The following is a 12,551-nucleotide window of genomic DNA, read 5'->3' as shown; positions in this document are numbered from 1 at the left end:
TTAAATGACAGCATGCCAGGGCGGATTGCAGAGGTCTTGAAAAAGAAGGGTCAACACTGCAAATATTGACTCTTTGCATCAACTTCACGTAGTCATTTAGACAGGTTACCTTGGCGTTCATGGGCACAGGGATTATGGTGGTCTGCTTGAAACATGTAGGTATTACAGACTGGGTCGGGGAGAGGTTGAAATATATAACTTGTCCCCTTTTTAGACTAGAAAAATCTACCCTTAGGGTGAAATTATGTTCCTGTGTTCTGCCTAAAATGAGATGACATCCCCCGCCCCAGGCAACCCAAAAAACGAACAATCGATCATCAATATGAATAAGCACCGCTAAAAACAACACATTTGTTGTTACGCATGACCGTCCTATCCAAACCCCTGACATGTGTCTCCCAAAACATTACTTGCGGTTTGTAGCCTATGAATTTTCACTCACACGGTTTCATACGTCAGTGTAAATGTATCAGCCTACATCAACGCGTTCTTCCTCTCTGTAATACTATTGGCTGGGTAGGGTCCAGAAGGCGGAGCATGCCGGTATACGCTATTTAAATTGCCATGGAGAACTATTCGCTAAGCACATTATTAAGACCAGTCATTTCATTGACATGAGGGAGTTTCAGTTCTCGCTGTCATCATAACAAGAAGGCAACATTACTCCAAAACAGAAACAAACGCTTTCAAAAGTGTTTACCAGCGGACATATCTTCTGGAATCTAATTTCAACTAACTTTTGATTTTGTCCCGGTCTATAAATGTGCAACAGGTAAGGTTTAACAACCTCTTTGTAGCAATTCGTATCAAACGTATGGGGAAGATGACGACTTTGCATAACATAGACTACTGTTTATTTTATATATTTGAGAATATTGGGACAGTTGCACTTGGACAGTCGCTCCATTGAATGGATGCGCTGCGCCGACTTTCAGACAAAGTCATACCCACTGTGGCTAGAAGCTTGCAGAGCAGGACTTTTTATTGTTTATTAATGCATATCATTTCATCAACCTGTTTAAATCCATAATAATACAATTTAAGTGCAAAAACATGCCATGTTAATGCGTCGGCTGATTCATACAGTTATGTTGTAATACGCTGCTCACAAACATAGGCTGAAACATCCCAAAAGTTACAATTTGTCATGCAATCAGTGTTATTCGTATATCTTTTTCCCATGTAAACGTACATTCATGTACAATTATAACGGTATGGATGGAATGTTTGAACGATGTATGAGAGATTGCATCACTCAGTCGGTTCTCGTTTTTTACCCCGCACCTGTTCGCATTTCTCGTTGGCATGTGCTACATTTCGAGTGCTGCTTGGAGTCTGGAGCCACATACTTTATTCTATGTTAAAGGTCCAATGCAACCGTTTTTATCTCAATATCAAATCATTACTGGGTAACAGTTAGGTACCTTACTGCTATTGTTTTCAATTGAAATGATCAAAAATAAACAAAAAATAGCTTCATAGCAAAGAGCAATTTCTCAAGCAATAATTTAGCTAAGACTGTCTGGGAGTAGTCTGAGTGGGGAGGGGAAAACTAAAGACTAGCTGTTATTGGCAGAAAGGTTTGGAACTCTCCTTCTTATTGGTCTATTAACTCACTTGTCAGGCAGGCCAAAACTCCATTCCACCAAAACAGACAGAAATGTATTTTCAAGCAGCTCTTACACTAAAAAGGCATTATCATAATTTTCACAAATTCACAGTATTATTCCAGCCTCATAGTGTTGAAATATATGTATATATGAAACAGGAAAATCACGTTTTTTTTAACTCCACTGGACATTTTAAATGGTAGTCCTAGATGAGACATAGCTCTTTTTTGTGTGGCCCAGAGGTAACTGCGACAAGACCATCCTCAAGGTGACCGTAAATGACTGTGCGCTGGCAGCGGGTCAGGGAGTTACCATAAAGTCTGTAAGTTACGTTTCTGCAGGATACTTCATCCATGACATTGTTTCCACAGTGTGAATATTGGCACCGTATATACACCTCTCAGATTAGGCCAGTCCAGCAGTACTAATTCAATCAAAGATCAGAGGGATTCAATTTTCCACAGAACATAATTATCCCACCGATCAAAAAAGGGGCTATAACAGAACAATAAACAGTCATGCTTTTCCAATCTGTTATCATGGTGTCATGGCAACAGATGGGAATTTAGCATCTATTGATGTTACTAAAAGACAATACAAAATTCAACATGTCTGTAATCATTTTCCATTAAGTGTCCTCTCAACCCCCCCAAAAACAAACAAAACATAGCCATATCAATTTCTATTCACGTCACTCTGTCAGAAAACAGATTAGTACAAGTTGGAAAGATACTTATTTAGTTGGCGGGAAAAGCTCATATGAATCATGTGCTGTGTAAACTGCACAGTCATCCTCACTGGTGTTGATTGAGGAGAGGTTGAGATGCAGACTGACTTTGCATGTCTAATAAGTAATTACTGTCAACAATCCAGCATTCCCCAAATTCCCAAAATAGTGGCCATGTTTGATGACAGAGTTCCTCCTGACTCTACTCACCACCAACATGCTATTTGAGATCCAATTTAATAAGAGATAGTTAAGGACAAATTCTACTGCAGATACCACTCTATAAACCATTTTTACAAACATGAAGGGAAATATCTGAAGGCAGTCTACATACTAGAGAAATGTTTGTAAATTGACTTAACAGAGACTGTAGTCTACTCATATCTATTCACGTTTCACGAGTCAAAATCATTATATTTGGTGATTTCAGTTTTGCAAGGGAGCAAGAAGAAAAGCAATATCTTATCCTTTTAATGTTAAAGGACAATAAGAATAGCTATTTCTTCACCTTTACATGTTAAAGAACACAAATATATTCCATATATTTTCCTCACGCACTCACATATCTTTTCATCACTGACTCTCATATCACCAAATCTCCCAAAAGTATTTTTTAAACAATCTAAACACATTTTTTGGATATAACCCCACCCCCCCCTAAAAAAAACATAACAGAAGAGTTCACAGTGTTCGTTGCAACCATGGTTGGTTGCTAGGACAGCGAGGCCTAGAACATGTATAACACTTCAGACACAGGCAGGCAGGGCTCTCTCTAATGAGTGGTGTTTCTGTAGTGCCAGAGACAGAATCCTCACAGGACAGCCATTATGCTGCTGAGAGAATATGAAGTCCCAGAGGACTCTGTGAGTCAACAAGCTATGCTGCTGGTACTCAACTGAGAGAGAGAGAAGAGAAGAGAGAGAGAGAGAGAGAGAGAGAGAGAGAAGAGAGAGAGAGAGAAGAAGAGAGAGAGAGAGAGAGAGAGAGAGAGAGAGAGAGAGAGAGAGAGAGAGAGAGAGAGAGAGAGAGAGAGAGAGAGAGAGAGAGAGAGAGAGAGAGAGAGAGAGAGAGAGAGAGAGAGAGAGAGAGAGAGAGAGAGAGGAGGAGAAGAAGAGAGAGAGAGAGAGAGAGAAGAGAGAGAAGAGAGAGAGAGAGAGAGAGAGAGAGAGAGAGAGAGAGAGAGAGAGAGAGAGGAGAGAGAGAGAGAGAGAGACCTGTTCGTTCACATTTCATGTATGTTTCATATTCATTTCGCGTTGGTTCCATGTTTCATGAGCTGAAATGAATGGAAAATGATACCGCACACTGCTCTTGATAGTATCACTGATCTTTATTAAGCTTACGTATCGGCCTCACGGCCTTCGTCAGAAAATAGCACCCTTATGTAGACCTGGCCCCAATCACATCCGTTCCACACATGGAAAGGGGTTGGAGGCGAAGGAAAAACAAATAAGTGCTACCAAATATAACAATATACATTTCATAAATATTCAAATAAAGTGTGTAATAAGACGTATTAAACACGTCTGTAAAACCACAATGAGAACATAGCAAGTTTTCATTCATCATTGGGTACATCGTACGAAAAACATCAGAGTAATCTTAAATAGGCACATAATTCATGTTCAAATTCACAACATAACATACATAGGCATTTCATCATTAAGTCCTTTAGGAAATAATGTCTGGAGGGTGAAAATCCCCAAACATTCTCTTTTACTCAGAGTATTATTAATATCACCTCCCTTGTCTGATATCTTAACTTTCTCTATGCCACAAAATCTAGGTAGGTAGAAATGTAGGTAGAGGTGGAAATGTAGTAAAGGTAGAAATGTCATGCCTTAGGTCATTAAAATGTACTGCGACTGTCGTTTCTCCTGATTGAACTTTTATGTTCACTAATTCTCTGTTTGAGAGAACGAGAGGTTCATGAGCTGAAATAAAAGATCTCCAAAAGGTTCCATATACACAAAAAGCTAATTTCTCTATTTACATCCTTGTTAGTGAGTATTTCTCCTTTGCAAAGATAATCCATCCACCTGACAGGTGTGGCATATCAAGAAGCTGATTAAACGGTATGATCATTACACAGGTGCACCTTCTGCTGGGGACAATACAAGACCACTCTAAAATGTGCAGTTTAGTCACACAACACACTGCCACAGATGTCTCAAGTTTTGAGGGAGCATGCAATTGGCATGCTGACTGCAGGAATGTCACCCAGAACTGTTGCCAGGGAATTGAATGTTCATTTCTCTATCATAAGCCGCCTCCAATGTCATTTTCGAGAATTTGGCAGTCCGTCCAACCGGCCTCACAACCGCCGACCACGTGTAACCACACCAGCCCAGGACCTCCACATCCGGCTTCTTTACCTGCAGGATCATCTGAGACCAGCCACCCAGACAGCTGATGAAACGGAGGAGTATTTCTGTCTGTAATAAAGCCCTTTTGTTGGCAAAAACTCATTCTGATTGGAACCAGGCTGGAACCATGGCTGCTCCCCTGCCCAGTCGTGTGAAATCCATAGATTACGGCATATTTAATTCATTTAAATTGACTGATTTCCTTATATGAATTGTAACTCAGTTCAGTGTAATATACGTGCAGTGTGTTTCTATGCATGTAGGTCTGTGAACCTTAGTGGCAGGTGCTAGGAGAAGTGGCTAGGGTGAGAAATGGAACCGAGCCTGTGTCCCATACCAACACACTGACTGCCTACGCCGCTCCCTTGGACCTCCGTGTAGTCTTGCTTTGTATGGTTTTGTTATGGCTCATTCTCATTTGCCTAGTTGACACACACACTACCTTTTCATCAAGGTCTCTGTATGTCCTAAGTCAAGTTATCACTAATCGGAAAGTCTCCACAAACATGAATATAATCAAGACACACAGAAAATGGAATAACTGTTATTTCTGTACAATTGACACCCCATTAAAGTACCTCATTTACAACCAGAAACACCCATCTTGAGCTTTAGAAAGTTTCCAGAACCCTAATAAGTGACATTCAAAGAAAAGAGCCCGGTTGGTCGGTTGGCCAAGTGATGTGGTACAGTAGCTTACATTCAAGCAACAAAACATTTTCCATCTTTCCACGGTTGTGATTAGCAAGGTATGTGAAAATGGATATTAAGAATGCACCAGTGGGTAATGCGGCAGTAGGATTGGTCCACGCACCGTGCAGTTTGACAAACAGGCTGCTGTGACAGACAGTAAGACTGTCTTCACAGAGTGGAAGTGACAGGTCTACTTGTAAAGGAGTATTAAACTGAAGGAAATCGTTAATTTGCTGCTTTTAACAAGACTGGCATTTCCTCGTCCATGTTACAAAGTAATGTACTGTCTGTTGTTGTTCCCCAGAAATATGAAATTGCAATGGTTATACGTGCGTCTGAGCATGATCAGTTAGCATTTATCCTTTTATTTTTAAGAAACAGTAACGGTCCAGCTGGGGGGGGGGGGGGTCCAAAGAAACCATGAGTGCACGTGATCCCGTAGAGGCACCGCAACCCACATTCCAACAGGCAATTATCTTTTTCGACACTGTGGGCAACAAAAAACAAGTATGCTTTGTGACTTACCATCGGTGGGACATCGCTCCCATTGCTCCCTGAACTCTCTCAGTAGAGAGTGGAGAAGCCAGGATAGGGGTTAAATATGACTGTTGTCATAACTGAATGAAATATTGTTGGCATGAGGAGACGTGCTTGTTCTTGACCTTGGGTATACAGTATGTGATTGTTTTCTCAGGCTTCACACACGACAGAGTAATCGATTGGATATTGAAATAATCATTCATGACAGTTGGTGGTATTTCATGTATCATATCTCATCAGCAAGTCTAAAACCTTTCTCTCTCTCTTTTCATCTCAGCATACGTCATTGGTGAGGCCAGGCTGCCCGATGAGAGAGCACTACTCAACCCCAAGGACCTCTCCCTGGTTGCAGTCAAGCTAGAGGCCGTCGAGGACCGAGAGAGAGGCTTTGTCTCCTCCTCCCTCCTTTTCCTCCGTCCGCCTCACTTCACCACCCAATTTTCTGCTTGAGTTGGTCCCGTTAGTGTTTCAAAACTGTTTCTCCAACGCTTTTTCAAGAAACTCAGACTGTTTTCCAAAGTAGAAGCAGCGCCACAGCCCTCCCACCAGAACGAGGTGATGGGAAGTGTGCGAGCCAACCGCTACAGCATAGTGTCAACCGAGGAGAACGGTATGAAGTTGGCCACCGTGGCAGTGCCCAACGGGTATGGGAATGGCAAGGGCAAGGTGCACACGCGGCACCAGCCCCAGAGCCGCTTCGTCAAGAAGGACGGTCACTGCAATGTGCAGTTCATCAATGTGTCCGAGAAAGGCCAACGTTACCTCGCCGACATCTTCACTACATGCGTAGACATCCGCTGGCGGTGGATGTTTGTCATCTTCTGCCTTGCCTTCCTCCTGTCGTGGCTGTTCTTCGGCTGCGTCTTCTGGCTGGTCGCCATCTTCCACGGGGACTTGGAGAACAACTCCCAGAAGTGCGTCTCCAACGTGAGCAGTTTCACTGCAGCCTTCCTGTTTTCCATCGAGACCCAGACCACCATCGGCTACGGCTACCGCTACGTCACCGACGAGTGTCCCGTGGCGGTCTTCACGGTGGTCTTCCAGAGCATTGTGGGCTGTATCATCGACGCCTTCATCATCGGCGCCGTCATGGCCAAGATGGCCAAGCCCAAGAAGAGGAACGAGACGCTTGGTGTTCAGCCACAACGCTACAGTGGCCATGAGGGACAACAAGCTGTGTCTGATGTGGCGCGTGGGCAACCTGAGAAAAAGCCACCTGGTAGAGGGCCACGTGCGTGCCCACCTCCTCAAGTCACGCACCACGGCAGAGGGGAGTTCATCCCTCTGGACCAGATGGACATTGATGTGGCTTCGACAGCGGAGTCGACCGTATCTTCCTGGTGACGCCCATCACCATCGTCCACGAGATCGACGAGCAGCCCATTCTATAACATGAGCAAGCAAGAGCTGGAAACGTCCGAGTTCGAGATCGTGGTGATCCTGGAAGGGATGGTGGAGGCCACGGCCATGACCACCCAGTGCCGCAGCTCCTACCGGCCAGACGAGATCCTGTGGGGCCACCGCTTCGAGCCGGTGCTCTTCGAGGAGAAGAGCTACTACAAGGTGGACTACTCTCGTTTTCATAAGACTTATGAGTTCCCAGCACCCCGCTTGTGCAGCGCCAGAGACCTGGCCGAGAAAAAATACATCCTATCCAGCTCCAACTCCTTCGTTACGAGAACGAGGTGGCGCTGACTAACAAAGGAGATGGACGAGGGGAACGGGTAGCGTGGGGCCCAGATGTAACCAGACAGACAATATGTCAGACTCAGAGCATCAGCAGCCACTGTGCCACTAGAGTCCAGGCCCCTGAGACGAGAATCTGAAATTTGACTGTGCAGAGACTGCAGACCACCGACAGAGAAGAAGATTCGGATTCTAGAATCCCATCTAGTTGTTATAAATGGCACATTGAGCTGAGCCTGGGCCTAGTGTAAAGGACATTGAGCTGAGCTGGGCCTAGTGTAAAGAACATTGAGCTGAGCTGGGCCTAGTGAAAAGGACACGTTGAGCTGAGCTGGCCTAGTGTAAAAGGACATTGAGCTGACGCTGGCCTAGTTGTAAACATGAGCTGAGCTGGGCCTAGTGTAAAGTACACTTGAGCTGAGCTGGGCCTAGTGTAAAGCGGACATTGAGCTGAGCTGGGCCTAGTGTAAAAATGACATTGAGCTGAGCTGGGCCTTAGGCATTCTGAGCTGGCTGAAAAGGACACTTCGAGCTGAGCTGGGCCTAGTGTTAAAGAGACATTGACGCTGCAGCTGGGCCCTAGGTAAGAACATTGAGCTGAGCTGGCCTATGGAAAGACATTGAGCTGAGGCTGGGCCTAGTGTAAAGGACATTGAGCTGAGCTGGGCCTAGTGTAAAGGACATTGAGCTGAGCTGGGCCTAGTGTAAAGGACATTGAGCTGAGCTGGGCCTTGGGTGAAGGACAGGTTCATGCCGACGGTACTGCTGTGGGAAGGGGATAGCTGGGGACTTGTAACATTTTTTTAAACAATGTAATTGCATATTACAGCAAGCACAGCACTATGAAACACGTGCATATAGGAAGGAAAACGTTCTTGAAAATGATTCCCACAAGAAAATGAAATGTATGTATCACTTTAGCATCTATGTATAGAAAGGAATGTGCATCTGTATAACATATTGGAATGGGTGTTAGCTACGATGACTTGAAAATAGCAGGCGTGTCTCTCTGTTTATCTGTCCAGCAAATCATGAACAAGACGAGAACAACAGTTCTATTTCTGTTATTTGTCTTTTAGTATATAAAACAAATGCTGCTATAATCAAATTCTCTACTTTCTCGTTTCAGAGAAACTAGGGGGGAAAAAAACATGCAAAGATGCCTACCCATAGAGTAACAGAGATATGTAGAAAGCTTCTGCCCTGTGAAAACCAAATATATATTTTTATTTAGCTAATTTGCACTTTGAATTGATCCTGGGCACCCGGCTCCAAAGTACTCTAAAGTTTTGGAGTGTTAATCCAAACAATTAAAGATGCAGTACAGCCTTGTAACGAAACCTTGTTTTTTTCTCCATCTTTTGCTGAGATTGGATTCCAGTGAATGCAAACTGTTTTAGCCTTTGAATAGACCGTCATGTCGCAGTCAACTGGGGATCTTTGGTGAATTACATCCAAGGAAATGTGGCTCGATCTAGAGAGACATTCACACTATCGGAGAAAAAAAACTATGCAGCAATTGGAAAGTAGTGCGACAAAACCTTTTCAAATGATCAATTAGAGAAATGTTTCTGAACTATTAGCATTCATCCATACTGTACGTATCCAAAGCAGATACGGTCATGTTGTATGTACTGTTGGTAATGAGTACTGTTATTCTCTTAATAACAGACGTACAACATAACATACATTAATGGGTCGTTCAATGCTGGTCAAATCAATAGAAACAAAAGCCTGTTTTGTCGGAAGGACATTAGCAGGGTGGTTTTAGTATTCGAAAATGCAGCAGAACTTTACAAACGACACCAACAAGACAAGGGAGGGAGGAAGAATTAGCATACGAATGTTCTTAAAAAAGTGCTGCTACGCTGTTGCATTTTGTAGGGTTTGATAACAGAAGACGCCAAATATAATTATTATTATTATTAGAATTATGTGTCTCATGCATTTGTTATAAGTGGTAGAAGTAGAGTATTTTTGAAGTAAAATTTAAAAAAAATCAAGACAAAATATTTATTTTCTAACACGTGTATTACAGTTATCATTTTATAGATGTTGCTCGACCTTAATTGGAACTCATTCAACGTAATACTTAATCAATATCACCGTGGTAACAGTCATGATAAACACAGTTGTATGGCTCTTATGATGCCAGGGCTTCTGTAAAGTTGTACCATCGTTTTCATATTCAAAGGTAAACATATATAAGCCAGGTTCTAGGCCCTGGACTTGACCAAGTAACATGTAGTTAAGGTGAGAAGGCTTTAAGCACACGCTCAGAACATAACAGTGTTACAACACTTTCCTTTTCCTTTTTTTCAGTTCAAAATCATTTTTAAGTAAAACAACAAAACATCCATTTTTTTTCTTAGTACTTTACAATCTATTCTGCCATCACAAAAAGAGCACATGTTCACCTATAGGCTCTTTAAATAAGGAGAGAATTAAAGACAGTACATATACCCCTCTGTCGTACCCTATCGTTGCTGTTCATGCATTCATATTTATATCCAGAGTAGGTCTATGGATTGCCATGCCTTGTTATCAAATATTATTTTATTTTTCATTATAAGTTGTTTGTTGTTTTTACTAGGGAATCTTGGATTGGAAAACATGGTTTAATAAGCCAACAGTACTGTATCCCAGGCATGTTAATAAGGTGTGTTGAAAGCCTGTAGAGTTTGCATTGTGACACGTCTATCTCCTATTTCTTTCATTTTGAATCAACGGCTACAGGCCGCTAGGCTAAAATGTTCCTTTTCTTGTACACAGACCCCCCGCCCTCCCTGTTCCAGTCATTTTGTATCAGAGTCTTCCACTTGTACTGCAGAACAACGGAATGTACAGATTTTTATATTATTCGTAATATTATTGTTATTATTATTGTACAAGCGATTTATTATATTGTTCTTTTTTCAATAAAACCTCAATGAATGATCAATTGCAGTTCTGTTCATTGCCATGAATAGGGTGGTATTTGGGATGCAGATATGGAAAATACAGAATTCGTCAAAGCTCAGCGGGTCAGCTCTGGTAGAGTGTGTTTTGAAGGGACCTGTTACAGAGTCTAGTTGATAGGTAATCGACTAGCTGACTCCACGCGTAGGGATTTGTACAATGCTTAACAAGGCTGTTGAACTTGACATTAGTGTCTGTCTTTATTCCTTTATCCAACATATCATACTGAAACAGGACCCTGTAGGGGTGAGTGGGGTAAGTTGAGCCCTCATTACATTCAGCATCACTCTGTCAAGGGAAATATAGTATTGTTTCTAATAAAGATATATACAATACATATATTTCAGGATGTTGTGTATCCCTGGATATAATCAGAAATAACGTAAACATTACAGTTTTGAAAACATAGGTTGTCCCCCCAAAAAATGGTCTCTTGGCACAACTGCAATAAGTTGAGCTGCCTACAAATTTCTGTACTGAATGAAATATTACCACTACCTTTATAAAATCATGTCTATCTTTATTACTTAAACATAATTAAACACAATTCTTAATCATTTTAAGCATATTTTAACATGGCTTAACACCTAACAATAACTTTTTACTCTTTAAAACACTTTAACATGGGCCAGGCCCTGTTGTTACCTCATATCCCAGTGATAATGCCTTGCATTACACCTGGGAAGAAAACACTTCAATTAACTTAACTTCCCTTTGGCTCAACCATTGGCTCAACTTACCCCAAGGCAAACATTTGGACTATATTAGCCCACACAGCTACAAGGATGAACTTTCATGCAAGTTTTAGGACCTCATATTGAAGCTTATAGAGACCCCCAACTGACATATAGAACAATCATAAAATGATCTACTTTGGTTTAGATACAAGCATCATGAAACCTCTAACACAATATATTCATTTTGACTTGGTGAAAATCTGTTTTTTGTACCTAACTTGCTTAACGTTTTCCATGTGGTTTCAGACTCCATGAAATGATGACCTCTTCCTAAATATTTGTTAAAATGCTACATTTTTGTGTCTGGTTTTCTGGAAACAATGGTGGCTCAACTTACCCCCTCGGCTCAACTTACCCCCTCGGCTCAACTTACCCCCTCGGCTCAACTTACCCCCTCGGCTCAACTTACCCCACTCTTTCCTACATGTTCGTCAGAAGCCTTACCTTCTTACAGTTGTGGTTTAGCCAGCAGCCGTGTCTTACGTCTTGTCGTCTTCCCAGAATGCATTAGGTATTAGTGTTAAAGCAATAGGGATTAGCAGCATCCCTTTCTATTTATTTCACCCTGACACACTTCGTCTATTTCCATCTCTTTCCCTTTCTCTTGCTTTGACACACTTTCCTTTGTACATTTCCTGCTCTATACATTTCTAATCTAGTCTTCTAGCCCGTTGTATTGAATCTATCGATCCCACTACTCATAATGTCGGCTACAAATAAACTCACGGAGTCTATTATTAATTCATTGCCATTCATCTTTAGATTTAGATAGATTTTGATGACTTTATTAGTCACATGCACAGGGTAGAGTGAAATTCTTAAGCTCCGAGCTCCAACAGTTGGGGGACAGAATGTCTCAGAGGGGATGTCCATAGGTGGAGCAGAAGGGGGGAAAGTGAATGAAACAGTAATACAAGTAATAATACAGTTGATTCGGAAAGTATTCAGAGCCCTTGACTTTTTCTACATTTTTGTTACGTTACAGCCCTATTCTAAAATTGATTAAATTGTTTTCTTTCCTTATCAATCTACACATTTTACCCCATAATGACAGAGCAAAAACAGGTTTTTAGACATTTTTGCAAATGTATTAAGAATTTTAAAAAAAACGGAAATATTACATTTACATAAGTATTCAGACCCTTTACTCAGTACTTTGTGGAAGGAACTATGGCAGAGATTACAGCCTTGAGTCTCCTTGGGTATGACGCTACAAGCTTGCCACACCTGTATT

General features: G+C 41.8%; 1 pseudogene; it reads left to right on the top strand.

Moving 5' to 3' along the window:
* Nucleotides 1-583: 583 nt before the first annotated feature.
* On the top strand, nt 584-7,939 carry LOC111968162 (inward rectifier potassium channel 2-like; annotated as a pseudogene).
* The last annotated feature ends 4,612 nt before the right edge of the window (nt 7,940-12,551 follow it).

This window comes from Salvelinus sp. IW2-2015, linkage group LG8 (genome assembly GCF_002910315.2).
Source record: "Salvelinus sp. IW2-2015 linkage group LG8, ASM291031v2, whole genome shotgun sequence".
NCBI classification, from domain to species: domain Eukaryota; kingdom Metazoa; phylum Chordata; class Actinopteri; order Salmoniformes; family Salmonidae; genus Salvelinus; species Salvelinus sp. IW2-2015.
The sequence above is the reverse complement of the archived record's forward strand: the minus strand, read 5'-3'. Positions and strand labels throughout refer to the sequence as shown.